We start from the raw sequence: 23,162 nt of genomic DNA, 5'->3' as shown, positions 1-23,162 counted from the left end.
TGCCTTGAATTATTTCAAACCGAAGACCATTTGTATATCTTTAAGATAAGGATTTAATTAGTTTCATAAAAATTTACTAATTTGAGTTGTATTCGGAAGGATGTGCAAATACAAGGTATGGATTGCGTTTGGTCATTTATGTATATGTGATAAGGAATATGTTTGGTCCTTTATATACGATATCTGAAACTTTAATACTTGTCATGGTTTGATTATTTGAAATATTAATGTGAATATGAACTAAAGAACTAAGCTCCTAAATACATATATACAATTATGTATGTGCACGAAATGAGTGCATATGATTAAGTGGTTAGAGGTATTGAAAGATTGAATTGGTAATTGGTAACTATGGAAACGGTAAGTGTACAAAGGTTAAGTATATGGTAAGTGATACTTACTTGCTATGTGAACTCGATTTCGTTTGTATTACAAATGTACTTGGGGAATCACTTATGAGATGGTTATAAGTTATATTCAACGAGTATTGACTCTATCAAATTGTTTATGTAAGATGAAAACATGAATATGTGTTTCCAAATATGGAAACGGAATGTGATTATAGTGTTATGTTTTAGTTCGACTGATTAAACTAAAAGTAGCATTGATGTTTTTAAATGCGAAAGGGTATATACTCTTAAATTTGGATGAAATAGATGAATTACATGTGCATACATAGGGTTTAATCTATTTGACCGAATGGTGATATATCTTGACATTTCAAAACGTGATTTGTGTAAGGCCTAATCTTAAGCGACTTAGTAATAAATCAACAATTACGAATGATCAGCACATTAAGTTGGCCAGGTATGTATTATGTACTTGTGTAGGCTTATTAAGCCCATCGAGACTTCACTTGGATTTTGTGTAAGTTATAAATGTATTTAATCCAGCAAAGCTAATTGTTTTACTTAAGACTTACTAAGCCTTGAAAGCTTACTCTGTTGTTACGTTTCTCTGTTTTGTAGATTATCAAATTTGGCCTTTGCTCGGGGATCGTCAACAACTCGTCACACTATCACTATCCACTGTTTGGTACTGCTATGTTTTGGATTATTTTATGGCATGTATAGAATAAACTAGTAGCGGAATAATATTCTGGTTAATGTATATAAGCCATACGAAAATGGCATCTTTTGAATGTGTACTTATAGAAGTTTAATTTTATCCCTGGCTGTATTTAGCATTTATCTAAATGAATGATCTTTATTTTAAGAAAAAAATAATAAAAAAAATTACTGTTCCGACATGAGTTACAAGTCTGGTAATACCCCTTTCCTATTCCGACAACGGTTACGGGATAGGGGTGTTACTGGTTGAGATTGAGGTGTTAGTGGGAAGTTGGGAATATCAAGTTGGTTTTAAATTTATTTTTATTTTGCCAAAATTTCCTGAGTTGACTTTTTTTTCTCTACTTCTCCCTCTTTACGTTTTTTCTTTCTTTCATCTTCTGCTCCATTCTTCGAATTCTTGTTTCCAATTAAACTGTGGGATTTGTTGACTGATCGACATGGTGGTGTTATTGTGGCTTCTTTTTGTCCAATTTCGATTGCGTTTTAATTCGGTACGGTATTTTTGTTTTCGCTTGGTAATTCTTTTTTTGATGGGTGTCGTTAATGACTTAGTTGCGAGGAAATTACTATTGTTTGATTAAAGGTAAGGGTTGGTTGTTTAATGGATGAATGAACCGGCTTGGATTCAGTTTTAGCTTGGTTTTAAATGTCTAATTCAGTGTTTTTGTTTGTCAATTTTAGATACTTATGGTTTGGGAGTGTTTCCGCATCGAAATTGTATCATGTGTGTACCTAAAACGCGGAAAAATGAACTTCGAAAAAAGCCAAAAAACTGTTCTGTCGACTCCACACGGGTGTGTGGTCGCATGTGTGGTTGGCGGTGTGCAAGACACGGCTATGTGATCGACGAAGGCATGACCGTGTGCAAGACACGGTCGTATGGTGGTGTGAGTTTGGCCGTGTGGGCCACACAGACTAGGCTAAGTTGGTCATGTGGGCCACACGGGCATGTAGATTTTGGGCTAGGTCGTGTGCGCTACACGGGTAAGGCCAATCTAGTTGCGTGGGCTACACAGACATGTGGGCCTATAATTTTGAAATTTTCCCTAGGGTTGCATAGGTCGTTCTGATTGACTGTAGGCCTACCATAGGGTCGGTAAGGGTTAACCAAACCCTAGATTATATAATTGTATATTCTGATAGACTGATTTGAGTAGGAAACTAAATGTATTTCTGACTATACTGTTTAAGCAAGCATGTTAAATATGTTATTCTGTATCTGTATACTGTATCTGTATTTTTATATCTGTATTTGGGGTGGGATTTCTATATGTGGAGGAAGTGATCTATATGGCGACTTTTCACCTATATTCTATTGACTGCATATTATCTGTGATGTGTCGCATTGACACTATATGGTGTGTATGGATGGGTGGGTATTTTTAACCCCACATGGTGTGATGGGATGGTTAGAGATAGTATGTAGAGGATGGGGGTAGGACTCACTGTTTCTATTCTGTTTATCTATTATCTGTATCTGTATCTGTATCTGTAAAGGACTATTGTCTGATTCTGGAACTAAATCCAACCATGTATGTGATATTTGTTTGCAATGCATGTCTAGTTCTACTGGGTTACACATTGAGTTTACGAAAACTCATATCTATTTGACTGTTCTGTTTAGGTAATCAGCAGACTTAGGTGGACCAATGTGACGGGGATTCAGCGGTGACCACTTGACCATAAACTGTTTAAATTTAGTAATTAATGGCTTATTTAAAATTCTAGATTCATTTTGAGAGTTTGTAATTTTTGGGACTCCCTGCACTGTTTGATAACTGTTGATTTTTGGTTTGTTTATTTGATAATTAGCATGCTTCAACAAAACGTTTTATGAAAACGACAGTTTTCACACAAATAAATGTTTTTTTAAAAATACAAACAGGGTTTCCAAAATGTATTGGTTTTATTAAAACTTTCATTGTAAATAATGTTTTAGCAAATAAATTAATTAAACAAACATTTTTCAAAATGAATATAATAGAACATGAGCTTAAAACTTGAATAATTTGACGAAATGATTTCGTTTTTAAAACCATCCTTTGTGATATTTCCGGATTCGGTCATAACGTCTAGGCTGGGTTTGGGGTGTTACATTTTGGTTGCTTGTAGGCAGCTTAATGCTAACAGTATGTTCAACTTGAGGCAAACTTGTTAATTCTAATCCAACATTTTTACTTAATGTAAAATTAGAAAAAATCGAGAATCTGAAATGATTTAAATCTTAAACTATTCAAATAAATAATTTAAAATGATTTTACATGAAAATTTTGGTTCTGAAATTGAATTATCTAAAATCTAAAGGTTCAAATACAAAATTAATTCAAATTTGAAATGATATGAAAATTCTTTGAATTGAATTGATCCAAACTATATCGATTGACAATATTTTAGTTAATTGCTCCTAATTTTTTCAATTAAAGCTACATTGTGTCACGACCATGGTGTGACATATGACAAAAATTATAAAAATTATAAAATTATAAAATTTTAATAAAATAAAAATTATAAAATTTTAATAAAAATATAAAAATATTTAAAATTAGAAAAATTATAAAAAATTTGTAACATTTTATAAAAATCATAAAAATTATAAAATGCATCAAAAGGCTCTTTAACTATTAATTTTAACCGTTGACCATTAAAGTTAACAACTCTTAAATTTTTTTCCAGTTAAAGTCATCACGTGTTACAACGTAACGTGACATGTGACGAAAAATGAAAAATGAAAATCGATAAAATTATAGAAACAATATAAATGTTTCTTTTGGTACAATAATTTCTATATTTTTTACAAATTTGATATTTGTTTACATTTTTATAATTTTCTTACGACTTTATAAAATTTTATAATTTTTCTATATTTCTATATATTTTATAATTTTTACACTTTTATAAAATTTTATAGTTTTTTATAATTTTTATGATTTTATATTTTTCTAATTTTCAATAAATTTTAAATATTTTTATTAAAATTTAATAATTTTTATAACTTTTATTTATTTTTATTTTTATAATTTTTGTCACATGCCATGTCGTGGTTGTGACATATGATGGTTTTAATTGAAAAAAATTAGAGGTAGTTAACTTTTACAATTAACTGTTAAAGTTAACAATTAAAAGACCTTTTTTTATGCATTTTGGTTGTTCAAGTACTTAATTGAGTGAAAAAAAAAAAATAGGGACTTAATTTTTTTTGAAAAAGTTTGAAGGCTTTGTTGGTACATTTTGAAAGTTCAAATACCCAATTGAGTGTAAAAAATAAGGGTTTAATTTTTTGTAAATTGAGACACTTTTAAACCAATAAAAATAGTCAAATTGAAAAAAAATAGTTATTGACTCTTTTTTATAAAATAAAAACGTTTTCTTTTGTTAAATTAAATTTGTAAACCATTTTTAATAAAAAATCATAACTCAATTTTCAAATTATATATTAGTGGTAAAAGACATAAAATTAATAGAAAATAAAAATAATAAAAATAAATTAAAAACAAAAGAAAATAAATTAATTCATCACCAATTCAAAAATTATCTCATATTAGTTTAGGAGGTTGAGTTTGATAAATTAAATCTGAATTATTAAATCAATCAACTAATTTTTCATCGATTACATTTTATATTTATTTTATATATAAATAAAATAATAAATATAAGTATTATATAATAAAAAAGGGTTAGATTTAAAGCAAATCTAAACCAAGAAACTCAATTTTTCCTAAATCAGTTTTTCAATTTTAGTATTTTTTTGTTTAATAGAGAATTAAATAAAATTAATAATCAACTTTTCAAAACTCAACTTATTAAACTAGTCCGATCTATTATTTTTGTTCTATGAATAAAAATTTATGATGACTTAGGTCAATTTTTATAATTATAATTATAATTATAATTATAATTATATTATATTAAATTTCATATTTCTCCAATTAATAATATGGTTTGAAAAATTAGCTACAAATAGACACAAATTAAAAAAAAGCCACTTTTATTTTATAAAAATGAGTTTCAACTAAAACTCTAGCTCCCTAATAAAGTTATGCCACATGTTTTTTTTCTTTTAGTTGTAACTCATTTTTTTATATAAAATAAGTGTTCGACATATTGATAATTCACTAATAGCTTCTTGTTGATTGCGGTGGTTGGTTGACAAATTGATTCTATTAACTTATTTAACCAACTAATTCTATTAATTATTTATTTAAAAGTGTTTGGTAAAACTTAACTTATAGGTAAAAGCTTATATGTATAAAATGACAAATAAGGGCATGATATATTTTATTGTTAAGTATTTATTTGTTTATAATACTTTAGTCTTTATTGGGTGAAATTCTTGAAATAAAACACTATTGCCAAAGAATTAAAAATCTATTTATAGGAATTGATTAGTGAATATTTTTGAAATTTTAAATAAACAAATTTCTTAAGTTCCTTATTTGCAGATATTAACGTTGTGAAAATTGATAAATATTAATAATGTATCAATACTATTATAAACTATTTCTTAGTGATAATTATGTCTTGTTCTTAGTATCTAAATTAGTGATAATTATGTCGCACACTTGAATAAATTTGTCAACTACTATATTGTAATTAATATAAAGTTGCATAAGAAATTATTTCACACAAGTAAATTGAAAATAAATTAAGAGTACATAAATATTTAAGAAAGATATATATATCCAAACAAGTAAAAACAAATATTCAAGAAACACGACGTTGTCATCTAGCTACCATCAAACTAGTAGTTATGTCATTACGAACTTTTGTCATTTTATTAGTACTCATGCGCTCAACTTCTTGAATGGAAATACATTCGGCATCCGAAAACATTTCGAGAGGAATAAAATTCGGATATGCGTCTATGACCCTAAATGTTGGGTCAAGAACTTTACTTAATCTGATGTAGTTATGTAATGCAAATGCGGCACAAATTATTCTATTTTGATCTTGAGACGAATATATTGGCATTTTCGCTAAAATTTTCCACCGATATTTTAAAATGTCAAATGCCCTCTCAATACAACTTCTCAATGATGAATGGGCTCAATTAAAAAATTCTCGTGGAAATGTTGATTTTTTTTTAATTCACAATGGAGTTCTTTTTTTAGATTCATGGTGGAGGTTTTTTTGTTTTTTGTTTCAGATTTATTTTGGACTTAGAAGGTGAAAGTGAAAATGAGAGAATAAATGTTATGTAACATCTCAGATTTTTGGGGTTAACAGTTCTGATGTTAGTGGGTAGGGTCTGAGAGAAAGGTGTGCTTTGTGTTTAGTCTTGTGTGTAAGTGACAGAATGGGTCTGTTGGTTTGGTGGTTGTGTGTGGGTTAGTTTGTCTCTGGATTCTGGGTTTGAGTCCCTGTGTTTGCGCTTGAAATAACTTTTTTTTTGGTTTTTTTTAAGTTAAAAATTTTATTAGCTTTATTTTTATTCTTATTTTTATTTTTATAATTAATCTTCTTTTCTTTTTCACATTTTTATCTTTTCTCTCTTCTTTTGGCTTTTGGTTTTCTTTCCTTTTTGTTTCTTCCTTTTTGGAATCGGTGGTGGGGTGGTTTCGGTAGAGCTCTGTTCTTCTTTGTCGTCAAGTCGGCATAGGGACGTCTTCAATTACTAATCAGGTGTGGGTTCGAATCTTTGTTATTTTTAATTTGTGAAGTCTAATTTAACTTTGCGAAAAGTTGACTATGGATGGGATGACGTTATTTAATACATGGAATGTGCATGGTCTTGTATATTTTTTATCTAACGACAATCGAAAAGTGCTTTATGGCTGAAAGCACGTTCTTCAGGGCTGTTTTAGAATGGCTTTGGGGCCACTGGGGTTTTCACACGGGTGTGTGTCAGTTTACACAGCCGTGTGCTTTTGGGAATTAGGGTTTCCGAGCCAATTTTGGTGTCACACGGCCGTGTGGCCGATTTGGGGATTTTATTATTTCTCACACGGCAGTGTTCCTTGGGCACACGGGCGTGTGAGTTTGGGGATTAGGGTTTTGGTTATTTGGTGCCACACGGCTGTATGGCTAATTTGGGGATTTAAAGATTCCACACAGGCATGTGTTTTGGACACACAGTCGTGTCTGGTGGGCACACGGGCGTGTAAGACCCTCACACGACCGTGTCAGTCCTATACTCAAATTTAGTACAAATGGGCGAGAGTTACACGGCCTGTCCCCATGACCATGTCCTTGGTTCACACGAGCGTGTGCCTTAGTCACATGGCCGTGTGCCTCTCTTCACACGAGCGTGTACCGTTGCCACACGATCGTATGCCCCCCTTTACATGGGTTATTGACCTTCCACATGGTCTAGGCATTTCCACACGACTAGAGCACATGGGCGTGTGGTTCTAAGTCATCTATTCTGATTCTGTGTGTCTTTGATACAATCATTTATTTGTGTGTTTGCCTTGGCTGATCTTTAGTCAGGGGGACTAAAAATTCTGATCTGGGCTTCGGCCTGACTATCTAAATGACTGTCTGATATTGTGCCTCTATTCTGTGAGATTGTATGCATGCATGCACTTGCATAAAATATTTTGGGATGGGTTTTGAAAAGAAGGAAGTCTGATTCTGATTTGATCTGGCAGTTCAAACTGCAACTTGTCTATACTGCGGATTACCGCACTGCACAGCACAGCACATATGTCAGCCTTGCTGCCTATATTTATCTGATCAGGCAGTTAAACTGCAATTTACCTGTATAGCGGTTTATCGCATCGCACTGTACTGTATGTACGTTAGCTACGCTACGTACCATTATCTAATCTGGCAGTCTAACTGCAAATTATAGGTATAGTAGTCTACCGCATTGCATTGTACCACATGTACATTAGCTATGCTATGTATACTGATGAAGTCACGAACTAACTAAAATACGAAGAAGGTAAGCGCACCTATCGAATGGTAGTATAGCTACGGTTAGTCGGGAATATCGTATCCACAATGACTAAAAGTACTAGTAGTTACTATTTTTTTATTATCTATCCTATAAATTGAAGGAATTGTTTTAAAATCTAATTTTAACTAAACTAGTTACTAAGCGACAGAAAGCGAATTGGTAAAATAATCGAAGAAAACTTATGAGAGAGACAATACCCAGGAAAGAATCCACCTAGACTTCACTTATTATTCTAAATCTGACTTAAACGATTTATTTATTTGACTTGATCTGTAGAAATCCCTAAATTATATTAATGACTCTTTCGAGAGTAAAAATAACTGACTCTAGGTTGATTAATTAAAATCTCTTTCTAATTAAAACCCCTATCGTCATATTAACTCGATCTATGGATTCTCTTATTAGATTTAACTCTAATCTTGTAGAGTTATGTCGTCCTATTTCTAGGATTGCATGCAACTCCACTCAATTATGCTAGATCTACTCTTAAACAGGGACTTTTGCTCTACTGAATAAGCACATCAATCATGAATTAATATCATGAAAACATTAAACATGAAGGTAAGTAAACATAATTGAGATCAAGAACAAAAATTTATCATGTAATTTAGAAAAATCAAATAATAAGATCTGTCATAGGTTTCATCTTCCTTAGGTATTTAGGGAATTTAATTCATACTTGGAAAGGAAAACATCTCAAAAATAGGAAAACAACAAAACATAAAGAAACCCAAAAACTTCTAAAGAAATTGAATAGAAATCTTCAGTCTTGAAGGAGTTCCTGCTTTTTAGTTGAGTCTGTCAGCGCTCTTTGAGTAATTTTTGTGTTTTACTCTGCGTGCTCTCTTTGGTCTTCCTCTAGTGTGTTTTTATAGAGTTTAGAATACTCAGAAACCCTAAAAATTGGCTTCTTCTGTGTTTTTAGGAAACAGAGAGCGATATCGACACGGGCTGTTACATGGGCGTGTGGCCAGCCCATGTGGCTCACACGGGCGTGTGCTCAGCCCGTGTGGAAATGGTCTTGGCCGTGTGAATCTTTAAATCAGCCCGTTTTGTCCGTTCTTGGCCTGTTTTTCGCTCCTTTTGTTCCCTTATGCTCACTAAGTATAGAAACATGAAATTAAAGGATTAGGAGCATCAAATTCATTAAATTAGACAATAAATCATCCAAAAACATGCCAAAGCATGGGATTAAAACATGTTACTTTTATGGTTTATCAGATATCCCCACACTCAAGCGTTTGCTTGTCCTCAAGCAAAATTCTCAACTCACAATTACAATTAAACTTTCTCAATTCATAATTCTCATCAATAATGTTTTATCATAATTCAAAAATATTTACACATTGATAATTCAACTAAAAGAGCACTAAAGATTCAAACAATCCAAGTCTCATATTTTTAAAGCATGAAAATATAGGTATTTCCCCTAATCTAAATAATTACCTTTAAATCAAAAACGAAAAGATTTGACATCCCCACTAAACATTCACTCAAATCACTCAAAGTGTTTAAGGTTAAAAAATTAAACACTCAAAGGTCAAACATGAAAAGTTATAACCATAGGCTTGCATGAAAATCAAATCTCTACCACTATAAAATGAGATGATATACAAATCAAAAGGTCTTTAAAAGGTTGTAATGGGGCTTGGGTAAAAGGTGTGGATAAAGGCTGAAAAAGAAGGTTAGAATTGAGACCGAATTGATAAATTACCTAACTAGAAAAATAAACTAATATTGAATAATTACATAAATCAAAATTATTAAAGAATAACACGAGCTTCTTCTCAGAATATGAAATTTTAAGCTTAAACCAAAGAACTAGTAATAATCACATAAATGTATATAAATATAAATTTTTTCATTCTTTTTTTTTTATCATGTATAATAAGAGCAAATTTAACAACTGAAACAAAAGAACATAGTTAGACAACTAACCAAATCAAATCTCGACAAAAAGGGAGTCAATAAAACGGGAACTACGAATCAAAAATAAGTTATGGGTTAATATTAATGGGTGAATCAAGAAACAATTTGTTAGGCGCAAAGGGGTTCCCTAAGGGTTAATTATGAAGGTAGGCTTATGGGATAAGTGGGTTAAAACCTAGGTGCCTTTATCATCTCAGTATATCAAATCAAAGGTGTGGTCTCAACATGTATAATCTAAGCACGTTCTAAAATAATAAATCAATATTGACACACTCATAACCAATAATAAAGTGAACAAGAAAAGTGTATGCTCTAAAGGCTCAAAATCTCACAAAAATTACAGTTTTTGATGTCAATCTTGCAAATCTCAAACTTCAAGGTAATACTTAAATTTAGGGAAACAACCTAACAAATTTTTAATTCTAAAAATAGACTTATCATGTTTGATTCTCTCATGTCTTAAAATTTAAACAATTAATACACAATTACCTAAGAATTTAATCTAAAACACATCAATGAAACACATCAATGATAATCACAAATCAATAAGAATTTATTCTAATAATAATATGAGAACATTACTTAAACACAATGTATAATTCAAGGATTTTCAAATAATCATATAAATAACCTCCTCACACTTAAGATTTATATTGTCCTCAATGTACAAACCAAAATAATCACAGTAAAAATATAATATCATAAGAGCGGAGAGAATTGAAACTATCTTGAATATTGGATGAAATTTCGAGAATAGTGAAAAGCGAAATTGTAGTCAAATCTAAATGTAACTCATGATTTCGAGCAAACTAATAAGAAAATAAACGAAATAAGAAAGAAAATTAATGTGTTATAATTCGATTAGAAACAACCATATATAGTTCAAAAGATAATAATGAAAATAAGTCGAAGAAAATAATAAAAAATAAAGCAACTAAAACAAAATTAAAAAGAAAGATAAAAAATAAAACAAAAATAAGAATAATAAACTTAACAATACCAATTGTAATAATAATAGTAAAAAAATACTAAAAAAATAGAAATAGAAAAAAAAATTAAAATTAATTTAAAATATAAGTATAAGAATAATAAATAAAATAAAAAAATTAGTAAACTAAATAATAATAAATAAAATAAAATAAAAATTGGGTGATTAACCCAGTTTTCACATGGCCATGAACACACCCGTGTGTCCAGGCCGTATGACCATGTGCTAGACCATATGTGTTTTCCTTCACTTTTTCCACGCCCATGTGAGATCCCACACGCCCGTGTGCGATTAATGAAACAAGCCTAGTCTTTACATGGCCTTGGACACACCCGTGTATCTAGGCCGTGTTTAATGTCCTTCGCTTCTCCCACGTCGATGTAACCTTTCGCACGCCCGTATGGCTCGGTTGTGTCTCGCACACTACCGTGTGCCTTACCTATGTAACTCTCTGACTTGTTTTAAAATTGAAAAATTTAGCTCCAGTTTTCACTTGGCCTAGGCCACGCTCATGTGTCCAAGCCGTATGGACGCTCATGTGGACTATTTTAGGCCGTGCCTCTGTCAATTTTTGGGAAAAATTAAAGCCCAAGCTCCACACGGCCAATGACATGCTCGTGTCTCTAGGCCGTGTAACTTTCTGTTGATTTGTTTCAAGTTTTAAAAACTAAGTCAAAGGAGCCACGCGGCCAAGGACACGCCTGTGTGGGTTTTAAAAAAATTCATTAATTTCAAAAATATCATAAGATAAAATTAGTAAATTAGGAATGTTAATGCTCGGGTTACCTCCCAAGAAGTGCTTATTTAAAGTCTAAGCTCGACTTACCTCATAATCGCACGGTTACGGTGGTTCACAGAGTCGAAACTCCTCTTTCTCACTATCAATTCTATTATCAACATAAGGTTTTATCTGAGTAATATTTACTTTAAAAGTGTCAAATTTAGAATGATTTACCTCAACTGTACCATATGGGAAAATATTTAGTACTGTAAAAGGAGTTGCTCCGTTTGTATTAAGCTTTGAAGTGGCGATTCGAGGGTCCTTTTCATCTAACAATACCTGGTCCCCAATCTTAAATTGACTCGTTCCATCCTTATGCTCGCCATGGTGTCGCTTTGGTTCATCTTGTATTCTTGGTTTCTCCTTGACATGTGTTCGCCATTTATCTAGTTCATCGATCTGTAGTCTTCGTTCCTCATGAGTTGTTTTGTTTTTGTCACTTGAGCTGGACCGTGCTCTATCACATTTTTTCGAAAAATTTCTTGCAAAGAAGGTTGAGCCACAAGGTTACTCACATTAAAAGAACTCGTAATATCATCTCGATTACTAGACATCCTAACTGAATCACGAGCTTGGAGTTTAATCGTGTCATCACCTACACGAAGTATTAACTCACCTGTACCAATATCTATGATAGTTCTTGTAGTTGCTAAAAAGGATAGTCCTAAAATTAAAGGTACGTCACTATCCTCATCCATGTCTAGAACAACAAAGTCAACTGGGAATATAAATTTATCAATTTTAACAGGCACGTCTTCAACAATACCCCTAGGAAATCTAATAGTTTTATTTGCCAATTGAATTCTCATCCTAGTTTGTTTGAGTTTCCCAAGACCTAGTTGTTTAAACATTTTATAGGACATGACATTAATACTTGCCCCTAAATCAGCCAAAGCATTGTTAACATTTAAACTACCAATTAAATAAGAAATAGTAAAACTCCCTGGATCTGTCAATTTGTTGGGAGTTTATTATGTAAAATGGCCGAGTAAACTGCATTGAGTTCCACGTACAATGCATCATCTAACTTCTTTTTATTTGCTAAAAGCTCCTTTAAAAATTTAACGGAATTTGGCATCCGTGAAAGAACTTCAATAAAAGGTAAGTTAATATGTAATTTTTTCAACAGTTTTAGGAATTTATCGAATTATTCGTTTGTGTGGTCTTTTCTTGTCGCGTTGGGATATGACACATGTGGTGTATAATCTTTACTGACCAATTTTTGCTTAACTTGACTTACCTCAACCTTACCTCGACTTACCACAATTTCTTACCTCGATTCAGATTCAATTTTAACTAACCCTTCTTCATCTCGAATAATAATCATATGAAGCTACTCTCTTGGGTTAGTTTTGATGTTGCTTGGCAAGCTACCTTATGGTCATTCTGAAATCATCTTTGCCAATTGATCGATCTAATTCTCAAGCCCTTGAATCAATGCTTGTTGATTTTTGAGTGCTATTTCGGTGTTCTAGAAGCGGGTTTCTGACACTAAATTAAACTTTGTCAACATCTCTTCAAGGTTTGACTTATTCTCTTGCTGGTATGGTTGTTGTTGAAAGCCGGGAAGGGGTTGTGTTCTCTGATTTCCTTCACCACCCTACGAGAAATTGGGATGGTTCCTCCAACCTACATAAGTATTACTATAGGGATTATTCTAAGGTCTAGAATTATTACCCATATAATTAACTTGTTCATCTTCTGTGCTAGGATTGTAAGATCGACTTTCTGGATTGTTCATCCCTCCTCCATTCGTATCACACTGTATCACCGGATGTACCTGCGTAGAACCATATAAACCATCAATCTTTTTACTCAAAAGTTCTACCTAATTTGAAAACATGGTGACCGCATCAACGTTAAAAACATCGGCTGCTTTCATCGGCTTTGTTCTCATGAATTACCACTGATAATTATTTAGTGACATCTCCTTTATAAACTCGTAAGTCTCCTCAGGTGTTTTATTATTCAAAGTACCACTGGTGGATGCATCGATCAATTGCCTAGTTGATGGGTTCAAACCGTTGAAGAAAGTTTGAACCTGTAACAATAGATGTAACCCATGGTGAGGGCACCTTCTTAATAAATCCTTATATCTCTTCTATGCATCATATAGAGTCTCTAAATCTATTTGTACGAAAGACGAAATATCATTCCTCAGTTTGACTGTCTTAGCCAGTGGAAAATACTTTAGTAAAAAAATTTCGGTCATTATCTCCCATGTAGTGATAGAACCTCGTGGTAAGGAATTCAACCACTATTTAGCCTTATTTCTCACTGAGAAAGGAAACAACCAAAGGCGAATTGCATCGTCGCAGAATTCTAGGAAATTAGCCAAATGAGTATTTGGGTCTTCGCCCTGCAAACCATCAAACTGAACAAACTATTAAATCACTTGAATAGTGTTAGGTTTCAGTTCAAAATTATATGCAGCAACAACAACTCTAACAATACTTGATTCAGCCCCAGTTAAATTGCGCTTGGTATAATCGTACATGGTACGAGAAGCAGGGCTTGGATTTATAGGATTTACAGCAACCACAGGGGGTAGTTGATTATTATGATGTTCTGCCATCTCCTCAGTATTAACAACAATATCCTCTTGCTCTTATATTGTACTTTGTTAACTTTGTCTCACTTCTCTACGGTTTCTGCGAGATGTACTTTCGATCTCACTATCGAATACTAGAGGTCCTGACGGGTTTCTTCTAGTCATAAACTAAAGGAACCTGTCAAAAATAAATAAAAGAAAAATTAGTAAAAAAATTAAAATAAAAACAAAAATAAAATGCAATAAAAATAAAAATGGATAAAGTAATAAAAACTAAGTGTTCCTAATATTTTAGGCCCCGGCAACAGCGCCAAAAACTTGATGACATCACGAACTAACTAAAGTACGACAAAGGAAAACGCACCTATCGAATGATAGTATAGCTACAGTGAGTCGGAAATATCGTATCCATGAGGACTAAAAGTACTAGTAATTACTATCTTTTTATTATCTAGCTTGTAAATTGAAGGAATTGTTTTAAAATCTAATTTTAACTAAACTAGTTACTAAGCGACAGAGAGCAAATTGGGAAAATAATCGAAGAAAACTTATGAGAGAGACAATACCTAGGAAAGAATCCACCTAGACTTCACTTATTATTCTAAATCTGAATTAAACAATTTATTCATTTGACTTGATCTGTAGAAATCTCTAAATTATATTAAAATCTCTTTCTAATTAAAACCCCTATCATCACATTAACTTGATCTATGGATTCCCCTATTAGATTTGACTCTAATCCGGTAAATTTATGTCATCCTATTTCTAGGATTGCATGCAACTCCACTCAATTATGCCAGATCTACTCTTAAACAGGAACTTTTGCTCCACTGAATAAGCATATCAATCATGAATTAATATCCTGAAAACATTAAACATGAAGGTAAGTAAACATAATTAAGATCAAGAACAAAAGTTTATCATGTAATTCAAAAAAATCAAATAATAAGATTTGTCATAGGTTTCACCTTCCCTAGGTATTCAGGGAATTTAGTTCATACTTGGAAAGGAAAACATCTCAAAAATAGGAAAACAGCCAAACATAAAGAAACCCAAAAACTTCTAAAGAAATTGAATGGAGATCTTCAGTCTTGAAGGAGATCCTGCTTCAAAATTGAATCTATCAGCTTTCTTCGAGTAATTTCTGTGTTCTACTCTGCATGCTCCCTTTGGTCTTCTTCTAGTGTGTTTTTATAGAGTTTAGAATGCTCAGAAACCCTAAAAATTGGTCTCTTTAGAGTTTTTGGAAAACAGAGAGCGATATTGACATGGGCTGCCACATGGGCGTGTGGCCAGCCTATGTGGCTCACACAGGCGTGTGTTCAGCCCGTGTGGAAATGGTCTTAGCCGTATGGATTTTTAAACCGGCCCATTTTGTCTATTCTTGGCCTGTTTTCTGCTTATTTTGTTCCTTATGCTCACCTAAGTATAGAAACATGAAATTAAAGGATTAGGAGCATCAAATTCACTAAATTATATAATAAATCATCCAAAAACATGCCAAGCATGGAATTAAAACATGTTACTTTTATGGTTTATCATATACATTATCTAGTCTGGCAATTTAACTGTACTTTGATAAGTCATTGTTACTGGGCAACCCGGGATGACTTTATATGGTGTAAAGGGCTGGAAGGGCCTACTTGGTCCTATGTGGTGTGTTTGGTTGGATGCGCTCAAACAGCTCTTACGAGGTGTGATCGAGGGACGGAAAGGTGTACTTGGCCGGATGGGTGGTTCTTTTAATATCATATTGCATGCATACGTATTTGTTTGAGTGTTCTGTGTGTGAAATTCTCTGACTATTTTTGTTTAGTTGATTAGCACATGTGCCAGTGTGCCTGTGAGTTCTGACTGTAAGATTAATGTCTATTATCTAATTGTCTGAATAGCATTTGTGCTAAGACTTTTGTGTGAACTTGATGTGCTCTGATTGAATAGACTCGGTTGTGTCACCAGTCCCAGTTAGGTTTTTTGATTCGGTGAATATTTGAAACGTTGTTGCGCTTCTATTTTGAATTTTGTCTCTTGTCTTGTTACGAACTCACATTGAGCTCGAGTAGCTCACCCCCTCGTAGTGTTTCTTTTTTAGGTACATTCCTGAATTCTGACCCTGGGCTCGGTGTGTGGAGGCCTCAGACAGTTTCGGTGGGAATAAAGGATTATCGGCTTATATTTTCAATTTATATTTGGTTAACCGATTTTTGAGATGTAAGATTTTTTTTTAAAAAAAAGCTTTGGTACAATCTCAGTTCTGATTCTTATTCATTTATTTAATTTCTGTTATATGTTTTACTTAATTGTAACTTTATATACTAGGTTTTAAACGGTCAAATATTCCAGTTTAACTTGAGAACTGGTTTTGTAAAATTCAACTACGATTACTTCGGTAACCAATGTGACATCTGAGATTCGGTCTAAATTTCTGGGCCGGGTTGTGGGTGTTACATGTTACCGATATCTTGGCACCCTTATTATGTTTGAAAGCATGTGGCAAAGGGAGTAATTTTTTAGCAATGGTTAGATATATTATTCCACATATCTCATTCTCAATCAGTTGTTGAAAAAAGTTGTTCATCTAAACGTTTTTTGTTTTGAATGTTTTAGCTTCACAAGCCCTTGCAAACCTCCATTCACTAAACACTACAATAATAGAGTTTGACTACTTAATCCTCCATTTATGACCAAATCAACTAAAAAAAGGTCAAAACTCTGTTTACCAAATACTCTCTCTATATTAATCGGAGAAATATTAAAATTAACATAATATATAAAAATAGTTATAAAATATAAAAAATTAACTCAAGTCATTATAAATTTGTTATTTATAGAATAGGTAAAATTAATAGAAAACAAAAAAAACATTTATAATAATTTAAAATTAACCTAAATCACTATAATGTTTTTATTTAAAAATGAATTACAATTAAAATGTAAAAATAAAAAACGTGGCGCTAGTTTGTTTTGGGTGCTTTGTTTAGAGGCAGGGATTTCTATCTCCCGCAATTCCCATATGGCGATTAGGCATGAATGGAAAATTTTAATTCGGATTTTTTATAAATTATATAAGTTTAAATTAGTAATAATAAAACTATATTTTAATTTTTAAAAAATATAAAAATTTATTTTAATTATTTAAAAATTATAAAAAATAAATTATTAAAATAATAAAATTATATTTTATTATCATAAAAATATATAATAATTTTTTTTTGACTTTGTCTCTGCTCTCTAGGTCGTATTTCTAAATGTACCAGTGCCAATTCCTATATAAGCCCCCAGCATCATGCTTTGTTTTTCCTCACTCACAACTATTCAGATAAAGAACTCTGTTTCATCTGCTTTATTACTTTCGAAATCTCTCAACAAAAATGGCCTCTTTCAATTGCTTTGCTTTAGCATTCTTGATGGCTTTGTCATTTGCAAGCATTCATGTTGGGGTAGCAGCTCGTCACCTTCTGCAGCAGCCTCAAACGCCAAGTTTGTTAAAAAAAACATTCCCACCATTGCCATCATTCCCTAAACCATCATTCCCTAGACCATCATTCCCAAAGCCATCCATACCATCATTCCCAAAGCCATCCATACCATCATTCCCAAGGCGTGGGGTGCTTCCTCCACTTCCTTCCAGATTTCCAAGTGGACCAAAGGCCATACTGCCCCCTTTGCCAAGCATTCCCTCACTCCCCCAAATCCGAACTACAATTCCCTCTATTCCTTTCTTTTCTCCACCACTTTCTCGTTCTACTCCTTGAAGTACCCTTTTTTTTTAATCTGCGGCATACTGGATCTGGTTTAATAAGGTTTTTAGTCTTCTTTGTGTCTTTATTATGAGTATTGATTTCGCCCACTTATATTTGTTTGTATAAATGGGAGTTCTCCAATTCCCATTATTTGGTGTACTTTGATACGTTGTTGCTTATTATATATGGGGTATTTATATATTGATGTTCTGTCCATGAAATAATTAATTACTATTATATCATTGTTAACATGAGTTTGGCTAATTAAGAAAAGAATCAGTCAATAAATGCAGCAAGATAGTGAGCAGCCATACATCGAGATGATGCCACTGCTGATATTTCCAAGTTATCTCTTCCAAGTCATCTATTTACATACCGTTACTTTTCTCTTTCAATATTTTATATGAATGTCTGATTATGTACTAAATAGGGGCGAAGTTAGAAAATGCTTTTAAGGGTTGAAATTAAATAACAATTTTTATTATAGTAAAAAAGTAATTTCATCATTTTAATAATTTATATTTTTATAATTTTTAAAGGACTAAATCAAATTTTTATATTTTTTAAGGGGCTAAAGTATATTTTTACATTTACTAATTATTTAAAGGGTATAAATAGAAAAAAATTCATTTTAAAGGAGTCAGAGCCCCTATCAACTCCCCTAAGCACGCCCTTAGTACTAAACAATGTTTTCAAAATTAAACCATTGATTAAGCTAATCAAATCATCGATTCTTGATCTAATTGGTTTAATCATCAATCCAATTGATTTACTGTTGAATAATGTAAAATAATTTAAAAACCTAATAATCTCATCTATTTTGGACTAGGCTTTGAGTTTTTAAAACCCAATAAACCCATCTATTTTAGGCCTGTAACAAAAGAAGAAGAAGAAGCAGCAGCATATTTTAGTAGAGAAAGTAAGAAAAAAAGTGGTAATTATTTTTTTTATATTGTGTTTGATTTCATTGAGTGCAGAAATAAAGTGCAACAAAACTTTAAGGGATTTGGGGCGAAATTTCTGTTTTTCTAATTTAGAAAATATGAAAAATCGATTTAACTGGTTTAATTAGTTGACAATTAGTAGTTCAACTGCAGTTCACTTTAGTTCTCGAGTTAATTGGTTCTTTCTCTTATTCTGGACTAGTATACCAGTCGGTTCTTGGTTTGTCCGGTCCAACTGACCGATCTGATCTGGTTTCAATAACATTGTTGAACACCTATCACCTTTTTTCTACACCAGTGAAAATTTTGGTCCATACCGGTTGCACTAGCTTATTCTGATCAATTCTAGTCACACTGAATAGAACATAGTGTATCATCTAGTACATAAATAATATTAGAAATTATAAAACTTTTAATTTTTTACTGTTATGCTAAGACTTAATTGGAACCCGACTAATTAAAAATGTTGCATGTAAAATTTAAAAAAAGGGACAATATGTTCACATTTAAAATATAAAATCTAAAATATGATTAATAAAAATCATTCACCCGATTATCAAAAAAATAAAATATTTGTTCACCTTTCAACTTCTTTTATCAAGGGAATGAGCTAATCCTTAAAATTTCATATTGAATGATGAATTTTTATTATTAGTTTTAGATTTATTTGAATGATAAATTTTATGTGTTGAGTTTATTAATGAGTAATTTATATAATTAATGAATATTTTATATTTGAAATTTATTTAGTTTCATTCATTTGATATTTGTAATATATTTATATATATATATATATATATATATATATATATTTTGAGTATTTTAAGAAATATTGATAAATCTAAAATAATATGTATCAATTCTAATAAAAAATCATGTATCCATTAATATGGTATTGATTACTCTGTACTAAACATTAATTTTTTTTTAAAAAAGGGAATATCAAATAACATAAAAATCTTAAAATTTCAATACGTTTATATTTAAAGTTGAAGACACTAGAAGAAATGAAATTAGATTTGAATAAGACTTTGTCACTAGGTGGAATTTATTGACCATTTTATAAGACTTTACATGTATTTAATATGACATAAAAAGTTATGTAAAATTTTGGGATGGAACGGCTTAAGGCTATATTTTATTTTTGAGATAGGATTAAAAATTAAAAGATAAATATTAAAATTATGATATAATGTATAATTATATACATAAATTTTGATTTTGTATAATTTTATATTTTAATTTGATTCAGTTCTTGTAAATTATTAATACAATTATTAATATAATATTATTTTATATTTATATATTACATACATAAATAATTATATTTATCTAATATAAAAATAAATTGATATATCTATTTCTTTAAATGTGTATGATTAAATTAAAATTAAAGTTTTAAATATACATTTTAATAACAATTAGAGTTTCACATGTATAATTGTATGAAATTAAAATTTATATATACAATTATATATTGAATTAAAATTTATGTATAATTTTAAAATTTATACCAAAAATTAAATCCAATATATAATTAAACTTGAGGTGATAAAAGAAATCAACATCGTCGTATTATCGCCTTTAAACAAGTGTTTCAGGATTCGAGAATGTTATAAAATAAAATTCTGTTAACAAATGGATTTTTTGAAACTTCAAATTGGCGTTATTCCACGGCAAGACACCTACCACCTCAATGGGTAGTCTAACTTCCAACTTCTTCCTCGTAAGCAACTCAATGCCAACTAAGAGGCAGATTTTTAAATTTTGACTTAAAGCAAACCCCGACTCAAACTCAATTTATTATAAAAGAATCCAAATTTGAATTTACATGAATCAATCTAAACTTAAAATGATTTTATCACAAAAGAATTCTAACTTAAAATGACTAAAACTTAAAATGATTTGTGTGAAAGCCCAATTTCATCCAGCTCAAGACCCAAAAATAAATAAATAAATCCAAATACTAAAGTCCATTTACAACAAATTACAGGTCTAAAATTACAAACCCAAAGGTGTAACACCCCAAAATTTCTATGTTCATTTTTGTGAGTGTGTAACATGAATATGTGTTTGTTTTAATGGCTAAGTGTTTTGGGGGTATGTGAGAGATCTCAAGTTCAAGCCATGCCTTTGGGAAAATTTGAAATTTTTCTAAGTTAAGCCTCACTCTTGTTCAGTAAGCTTTTATTTAATTGTTTGCAAAACTATATTAGAATGGGTCAGTTGGCCTAGTAGTTAAGTGGAGTGTTAATGTGTTGGAGAGTTTGTGTTCGATTTTCTACAATGGCAAGGAGTAGAATTTTTGCTTAAAGTTCAGCTAGAGTTGTGCTGAACTAGGATTCTGAGTGGTGGATGTGTACTGAGAGTTGAAAGAGAAAAGTAAGGGATTGAGATAGGGTAGATAATGAGATTTGAGTAAAACAGTTTTCCAAAAATTCTCTCTGCAAAAAAAAACTGATCATCTTCTCCTCCACTTCTTCTTTTTCTTTCTTTCTTTTCTTCTTTGTTCTCTGCCGAATTCTTTCCCCATTCTTACTATTGTTTTCATTTTTGTTTTGTTTTCCCTACTATTGTTGTTTCGCATCTCGTTCTTCGGCACTTTTTCATGCGTTATCGGTAAGTGTGGTAAGTACTATTTTTCGTTTTGGGTAATGAATAGTGGTTAATGGGATTCATTTTGTGTTTGGAAAAGGTTAAAGGGCTGAAGTTATTCGATCGGTGCCGTGAAGGTGAAGAGACTTCGTTGTTCGATCTAAGGTAATGGTTTTTTGTTCGATAGATGAATACCCAGTTTCGAGTTTAGTTCAATTCGATTGTTTAAGTGATTAATGGAGTGAAATATTGATCAATTTTAGGTTAAGGATTGCTTAGAGTTGTTTTTACGTTGAAAACGATACAGTTGTGTCGAGACCATCTTTAAAACTGACTTTTCGGAAAATGGGAATCGACTTTAAAAACGAAAACGGGAGTCTCCACCAATCTTTTTAGGTGTGATTGGATCACCTTTAAAACAATTTGTCTTAAAATCATTAGTTTTGGTCTACGAAATAAAAAAAAGGGTCCGGGAGTCAGTTACGTACGAGGAAAGATTAGCACCCTCATAACGCCCAAAAATTGGTACCTAATTGATTATTAAAATGTCTTTAATGTCGGAAATTTAAAAATTTTGAGATGCAATCCTCTTTTAATATTTTTGATTTTTGAAAATTAGGGTTTACTTGTATCAAATAAATCAAAATATTATATCCAATAAGTTAGGACACAATATTTTTAAGATATTTGACACTAAGTTAGCCCTTTTTTGAAATCTCTATCTTGAAACGACAAAACGCCACATCCAGTAAGTTAGGACACAACGCTTTGAAATTCCAAAACAGTTGCTCGTATTTTGAAATTTTTTTAAAAACTCAGAAGGGTGCTTGACTATTCGAAATCAACGTGAAAAGTCGCAACCCAGAAAGTTAGGGCACTACTTTTCTCAAGCTTCCAAACACCAAGCATTGCCTTTTATTTTGAAAACTTGAATCTTGTTTTTAATTAATGCATGAGGAATCACATTATCATTATGGAATAGAATATTGCAATAATAAGTGAATAAAACATGCATTTAAACGATACAATGGCAATAATACAAAGATTATATACTAGATACATACATGCTTAAAATTACATAACATCATATATACAAAGATATACATAGCATAAATTGAAGATGAATAAGCAAAACATACAAACATACATAATAATAATCAAGAAATGATGCATGATACACAATTTAATATAAAAAAATAGTAATATAATATCAATGTACATGTTCAAAAATATAACATCAAATAATAATTATAAAATAACATTTAATACATAAATGATATATACAATATAAAAATATATAAAAGAATTAGTATATATAAAATATAAAATAAAGTGAGTAATTGTTAACGAAATATACTTATAATACAAATATGATATTTAATAATAATTTTAAAATAGTATTTAATATACAATATATAATATGTAATAACAAAAATTTCACAAAAGAATAATAATTATATATAAAATAAAAATATATTGGTTTTAAAAAAATAATATATAAAATAAAAAGTATGTAAAAGAATTTATAAAATAATTATATAATATATAAAAATATCAATTTAAAATGAAATAACACATAATAAATAAATAAATAAATAATATGTGAAATATGTATATAATATGAGTTACAAATATAATTTAATAATAATAATTTACAAAT

At 31.0% G+C, this 23,162-nt stretch overlaps 1 non-coding gene across 1 annotated transcript; it reads left to right on the top strand.

Annotated features, from left to right (window-relative positions):
- The first annotated feature begins 13,726 nt into the window (after window positions 1–13,726).
- Window positions 13,727–13,833, top strand: LOC128287290 (small nucleolar RNA R71). Its single transcript, XR_008277989.1, has one exon. It is a non-coding gene; the product is annotated as a small nucleolar RNA R71 (small nucleolar RNA).
- The last annotated feature ends 9,329 nt before the right edge of the window (window positions 13,834–23,162 follow it).

The sequence above is a fragment of the Gossypium arboreum genome, chromosome 13 (genome assembly GCF_025698485.1).
Source record: "Gossypium arboreum isolate Shixiya-1 chromosome 13, ASM2569848v2, whole genome shotgun sequence".
In the NCBI taxonomy this organism is placed as follows: Eukaryota; Viridiplantae; Streptophyta; class Magnoliopsida; order Malvales; family Malvaceae; genus Gossypium; species Gossypium arboreum.
Note: the sequence above shows the minus strand (reverse complement) of the source record. Positions and strands in the feature narration are given on the sequence as shown.